Below are 6,998 nucleotides of genomic sequence, written 5' to 3'. Positions count from 1 at the left end.
AGCTCTATTTGAAAGATACTTGCCTTTTGATATTTTCAGGTAAGGAGAACTAATTAGTTACCAGGCAGGGGAAAAGGGCTTGTGTCTTCTTTCCAGACACATGAGAGGTTTCAGAAAAGAAGAAAAAAAAGATTAGGTGGTCTTTCCATTATAAGCCCTGTTCCAAAAAGCCACTGTATCTGCTTTTATATAATGGATACAGGATTTCTCATGGCAATGTTACCTGAACATTGCATTGTTCTTAGCAAAAGGACTGCATATGCACTAATGGAGAGACATCTGTGATGAAGAAGTTGCAGGGCAGAAAAAATAAACTGCATCAGTACAGAAAGCAGATATAGGTCCTTCGTGACCTTCACCAGTAGCACTGTTGCCAGCAGGAATGCACTGGCTTCTTCAGGTGATATTCAGTGTAAGCCTGGCACTACATTACTGTGCAGGTGATTTTTACCAGTTGTGAAAAAAATCTGAGAAATAAAAAAGGCAAATAAATTGGTGAAAATGAAAAAAAAAACAAAACAAACCAAAACTTTTGCACCAACCTAAAAGGTTCCTAATTGTGAATCAAGCTGTTCTGTAATCACTGGATCAAACAATGCCTGGTTTCTTCCAGATTTGTGCCAACTGGAGCTCACAGCAACCTACACTTTAGCCCTAACTGGGAAAAAAATCCTGTATAAAGACTTTCTCCTGCATGGATCCTCAAGGGACTCATCAGTCTCCTTTCAATTCAGGAACTTACTGTAGTTCTTTATTCTTTCTAGCCACATATAGTAATTTAACTGGGGAAACTTAATTGTTTACCCTCTGTTAATAGTATTGAACTGAAACAAGTGATGCCATTGGGGGAAGAGAGAAGAAAGAGGAACAGAGAAGACTGGCGAGAACAGGACATAAAGATGGACATACATAAAGACAGCACATGCATATATAAACCTTATTCACAGGAGCACACTAGCCTGAAGAAACCCACACCTAAGATTTCCACATGAATAGGTAATCACACTTACTAGCCAGCCTGGCCACCATTATTACTAAAAAAATGTTAAAAAGTAGTTTATGGAGAATACTCTTTGACTTATTTAAAATGGGCGCTTCAAGTGTTTTCTCAGGCACCAAATTATTCTGCTGACCCTGGACAGGGTCACTGCTAGACAGGAGAATTCACTGCTAGAAGGAGAAACAGCATTAGAGTGGTGGAAACAGGCTTTAGTACTCCTAGTACTGTGACTGCAAATCATCATGCTGTAGCATTCAGAAAGCATCCTAAAGAAATTGTGACATATCCTCAGGACAGGGCTTAGGCAAGGTGAGTAGTACAGATCGGTTCTGGGGGAAAAAAAATTCAGCAGGTCTTGTTTTCTTCATTACCTTTCCAGGAGGAGTAAAAGGAAGCCTTTTACCTCTTTGTGTGTGTTATTTATGAGACCACCTAACATGTCTGTGGCTCATTCTATTGCAGTTAAATAGATGAAGGGCTAGAATTTGAACTAGGTTGAAGAAAAAGAACAGGGGATTGTTGAAAGCCTACCTCAGTTCCTCAGACACCTGAACACTTTCAGGTGCTGCTTCCCTGCAGGGTTAGTCCCTACCAACTAACTTATCTGGGCTTGTCATCCCCACAGAAGTAAAAGCATCTTTATTTTAAAAGAGTTTACATGACTTTAGGGATATGTAAAATGAAAATACTTTACTAGTGAGGCAAAAGAAAAGGCACTTTTTGAAACTAAGAAGTTTCAAAATTGAAAACAAACAAAATAGAGAAGTATTGAAAGAAGAAAACAGCATTAGCTCATATCTGAACTTAAAACTCTCACATTTTGGACAACAGGATAATTCAGTTGCCTTCTGCCCCTTGTATGTTAATAGTGAATTTTTTCCTGGGTTTCTGTTCTTCATTTATAGTTGGGAGTTACCTTATTTTTGAGTTCTATTCTAATTTAGGTACCTCCCTTATGTTGGTCAAGATTTTTGAAACGTACCTGGGAATAACTTTTTTTGATGTGCAAAGAAGACACTAAAAATTATGCTTTTTCTATCCATTCATCCTTTTCCCTGAGGAATGAACTGGATTGCAGTTCTCAAATTGTAACATTTTGCAAATCATATATCATAACGCATTTTCTGCTGTGCTGTGGCATTGTTTGTCTTTTGGTTTGCTAATTTTCTTTCATGGACATTACACGACACATTAATACAATAAACATGGGGTTTGAAACAATCTCCCTTCCATCCTCACACACACACACAGTATTAGTTTCAAAGGCCATCATGTCACAACATTGACTTTTAATTACCTCAAGACTTGGCATGCTCTTATCTCCCCAGAGGAGTTCAATGCCTCTTGAAAGGACTAGCCTCCAAATTTTAGAAACTGTTTCTTCATTGGATTGAGAACTGCACTTAACTAGAGTTGATTCCTGTAAAATTAGACACAAATGCACTTTTATAAACATGGCAAATTTTTCCCAACAACAACCATAGTGCATTATAGCAGTTACTTCCAGAGATGGACTGGAAGTGATAAGAGCAACATCCAGCATGACGAAAAATCAGAGTGAGCGCAATGAAGGGGCAGTTTCATTTTATACCTGATCTAATTTAACAACAGCCCAAAGCAGGTTATCCCATCCTCCCTATCCCTCTTCCAGCTGTATGCTCCTCTGTTTCCTTTATGTTAGCTCTAACAATCATGCAGCTGCAGGGCACAAAAAAATCAATTCACAGGCCCAAGAGAAAACTAACCTACCAGAAGAATATCTCCTGCAAAGTTTTACTTTTAGTCCTGAAGGGAATTCTGGGTACAATTGTAATCGATACCTGCGGTGCGTTGGTCTTGGCCAGCTGCCGGCGCCCACCCAGCTGCTCTCTCCCTCTCCCTCCTCAAAAGTACAGCGGGGGGGAGAAATTAAGATGAAAAAGTTAATGGGTTGAGCTTACAACAGGGAGATCACTTGCCAAGTACCATCAGGGGCAAAACAGATGCAACTTGGGGAAAAGTAATTCAATTTATTGCCATCTAAAATAGGTTTAGGATAGTGAGAGACAAAGGCAAATTAAAACACACCTTCCCCCCACCCTCTCGCCCCCATATCCTCCACCCTCTCCTGCAAGAGGGGCTCAGAGGGCTGTTTCTCACCTTTTTTTTTCCTCACCCCTCGCGGCCGGGTGCTCTTCTCCCTTTTCTTAAAGCTGCTTCCCCTGAAGTGCTGGGCTGTGGCCTGCACTGCCCCTGCTGGAACCGGCCGGAACCGGCCGGAACTGGCGGCAGCTGGGGCAGGGCAGGCCCGCCTCTCCTCACAGTCCCCCACCAGCCCCTCCACACCTGCACACAAGACAGCACCGCAGACAAAAGAGCTTACTTTTAGCCACAAAAAGTAAAGCAGCAACATTTTCAAATACGGACAATTTGATCTCGATGTTAAATTGAATCTCCTCTGGCCCACGGGCAGTGGGGCCAGGAGATTTCCAGCACAGCATCACACTGCCCAGCTGTATCAGTCAGATACAACTCACATTTTAAGAAAACAATTCAAAAAATATGTTTAATAGGATTTCTATTGCAGGTACAGTACGTGCCAAAGACGTTACAATCCAGGCTGGTATCGCGGTTTATTGGCATTTAACCTTGAACATGGTGGTTTTGCCACAGGCAAGTTGTATCACAGCAAACCGAAATCCTTGCTCATGCTTGTGCTGCAATGGAATGTAGTCTGTACCATTCAAACACAAACACCCGAAGTGAAACCAGGGCTGCAGAAATGATTACCTTTAGGAAAACTGTTGAAATTATAAAAATATGCTGAGAGCCCTTGGCTAGTGAAGAGCTCCTTTTGGAGCAGTCACCGCCTGGCTGCATCAGATTATTTGCCCAGAGGAGTCTGCGGTTTGGTTCTTCCACTTGGCTTTTCAAGCCTTGCACATCCACCATATATTTCCAGATAATCCAAAAAATAAGTATGAGTCATCAAAACATTTTGCACCACCTCATTTCCGAAGTCTCCAGTGCTGACATTAAAGGACTTGCACTGTTTGAGTCCTCTAAGAGAAATACCTCCAAGGGTGATGTCCCGGCTCCGCCGAAGCTGACGGCTGAGCTCAAAGTGATCTCACTGAGGACAGGACCTTACCTCAAACACTGGCCTTCATGTGGTGCTTTCTGAAAACTGCATTTTAACAACTTTGAAAGGCTTTTTGTTTTAGAAAAATGAGTTTAGTTGGTCTCTTTCTGTAGGTCTATGTGGATACTTACAGCAATATAACTGAGTATAATAAATTGGGCAAACTGCACGCTAAATATCTATCACAATATATTGTAGTTGATAGGCTCCAAGAGGGATGATAAGCTCTGGGGGCTCCTCCTCTGTAAGTCCACCTGGATGTCTGACCGACATACACCTGCACACTGTGCATAGGAACCACCAGGTGTGCCTGAAGGTGCAGAGCCTCGGGGGATTAACCATGCGAGGACATGACACCCATGGTCCTTAGGAGGCTTGTACAAACTCCAGGATGAGCGCTGACACCGTAACTTCACAGCACTCTTCTCTCTGGGATGATTACACTGTGAGGAGGTTGGAGCCTGCCAGCTTTGCCACATTTACACCCCACACTCACCCTCAAGGCACTGGTGAACATAGCTCTCCGTGTCTCTCATGCTGTTTAAGAAACAAGGAAAAGCAGCTGCTTTGAACTCTTGTAGCCTGGACCCTAAGGAAACCATGCCTAAACATTCATGCTGTCCATCTGTACAGTTTCAGCAATTCTTGCGTTCATTAGCAAATTCATACAAAGCTGAAGAGGACTACAGATCTGACAGATGCTCATTGCCTATGGGAGGCTCGCACAAAGTACGGCCTGGGGCTTACAGGCAACTCTTGAAACCAGCAGCCAAGAGGTAGGAGCCACATACACAGTCACCACTCACGTACACTGTCTCTTGTGTAACAGATATATGTGGACACAAGGGTTGGCTAAAAGTCTTGGAGGCAGAGAAGCTGGGATAGCTGACACTTCTGTACTAGGATAGGGAACTCAGGAAGAACAGCAGGACAGTACCTTGCAAGGAACTGTGAACTCAAGAGTTGGTAAAGGAGCATAGGACATAAAATAAGTGCATTGCATTGCTGTCACAGAGGAGACGTCTAAGGTAAGTGAGGTTAAGGCACAAAACCATAGGAAAGCAGGTCTCGCTGTAGCTGTTGCTCATGTGTTCATTAATGTGTTTTAGTTGGTTCGTTAGGCAGACAGGAGTGGGCAACAAGACAGACATTTATTGCATTCAAATCACCATTAAGCGATTTGCTAATGGTCTTTATGGGGATTTATTGCCCAGGTTATGTGGAAGATAAATGCTGTGTCACTAGGGGACTTAAACCAGGAAAAGTCAGTGTACAAGTCCTCCTTATTTCTGTATTATCTCGTAATGGAATGAATAATCAAGTACAGGGCGACTGGAGCCGAACAACCTCCCACAAGCTTTCCTGTAAAAAATGAGCAAAAAGAAAAGAGGTAAGTTTTATTAATGAGTACTGCTATCTTTAGACCCACTACAGGAGTCCTCTACCACAAGCTATCAGTGATGTCAGCTTCCATATAAAATCTCAATACAATTTCCTGCAAGTTGTAGGCTCTCAGCATTTTTTGGCAGATCTGGACTCTGATATGAGGCAGTGGCACTTTCTCAACTCACCTGCAAGGCATCTACAAAAACCTCTGCTGACGCTCCATGCTAAAAGCCACAGAAACTGTGTTTGTCCTCACTTTGCTGTAAACCAAAATTGAGTCTTTCACATGAAAAACCTGGCCAGTTATAAGGTTACAGTTTATATTCCTTCACCTCTTCAAACCTCCCTTGGAAGATGAGCCTTATTAGCACTGTGAAGCATATATCAATTCTTACCCAGGTTTCTTGGAAGTTCTCACAACTATTTCCTCTTATTCTTTCTCTTCTTTCCTTAAAAATAATTTTGTTTTCCCTCTACCCACTTTACACTGATTCCTGTTCTCTGCTGTTAAAGAAGTCTCTTTGTATACTCTGCTTTCTAACAAGAGCCTTAATTTCCTTACCTAGCCACATCATAAACTTTCCCTTCAGCTCTCCAGTTCTCTGCTAAGCCTTCTCCTGCCAATCAAGCTGACCTGAAAATCAGATTCTTTCCCAAGTCATATTTTAACCTGAAAGGTGCCTCTCTGCTGAAGTACAGGATGGGATTGCAGTCACTTAGAATTGCATAGGTCCAAATACAGTTAAGAGTGGCAAACCTTTTGAGATTCAGGAGATGCTTTTGAAATAGGGCTGTATATAGACTGCAGATAGTGTTATTTGCAAACATAACACTATAAAAGCTTTCCGTGCCATTCAATGTTTTTGAATAAATGAATCCTGCTACCACTGAATCACTAGAACCCCTAGTATATCTTGTTGACTCAAAGTAAATGACTCTCATAACAACCAGAAGACAGAAATTATGGTGGAATTCCAAGTTTTCATTTTTAAAATGTGTAGATATTCTAGAACTTCCTGTCTAATTTGCATCATTCTGCTCAAAACTGAGCTATAAAGACTGTCCAGTTGCAGCATTACCACATGCCACTGTGAAACGTTGCACCTGTTTCACCTGTAATACCATAAAAACCAATAGTTGTGGCTTCTTTTTTTAGACTCTATTAACTTACATTTTAAGTAACAATAACAGTTACCACAGCCTTGCTAATACCCCTGGATTTATTACTAGCTTTGCTTCCTCTTAGGCTTCTTTCTCCTTTCACAGCATCTTCCATATTGTCCTTTACGGGTGAACAGCTGCAGTTTCCCTAAAACAGGCCACTTCTTCCTCCTCAGTCAAATCTTGTATTTCACAGCATTTCCAGAGGTTGATTCACAAGCAGAGATGCATACTCTTCATACCTACAGAATACACAAAATGGAATTCAAATCACCTCTACACATTTTTTTAGTGTAACAGTGTATTGGCTTTGTGTGGCAAGGTTTTGGT

Source organism: Haliaeetus leucocephalus, unplaced genomic scaffold (genome assembly GCF_000737465.1).
Source record: "Haliaeetus leucocephalus isolate CR32 unplaced genomic scaffold, Haliaeetus_leucocephalus-4.0 Scaffold450, whole genome shotgun sequence".
NCBI lineage: Eukaryota > Metazoa > Chordata > Aves > Accipitriformes > Accipitridae > Haliaeetus > Haliaeetus leucocephalus.
Note: the sequence above shows the minus strand (reverse complement) of the source record.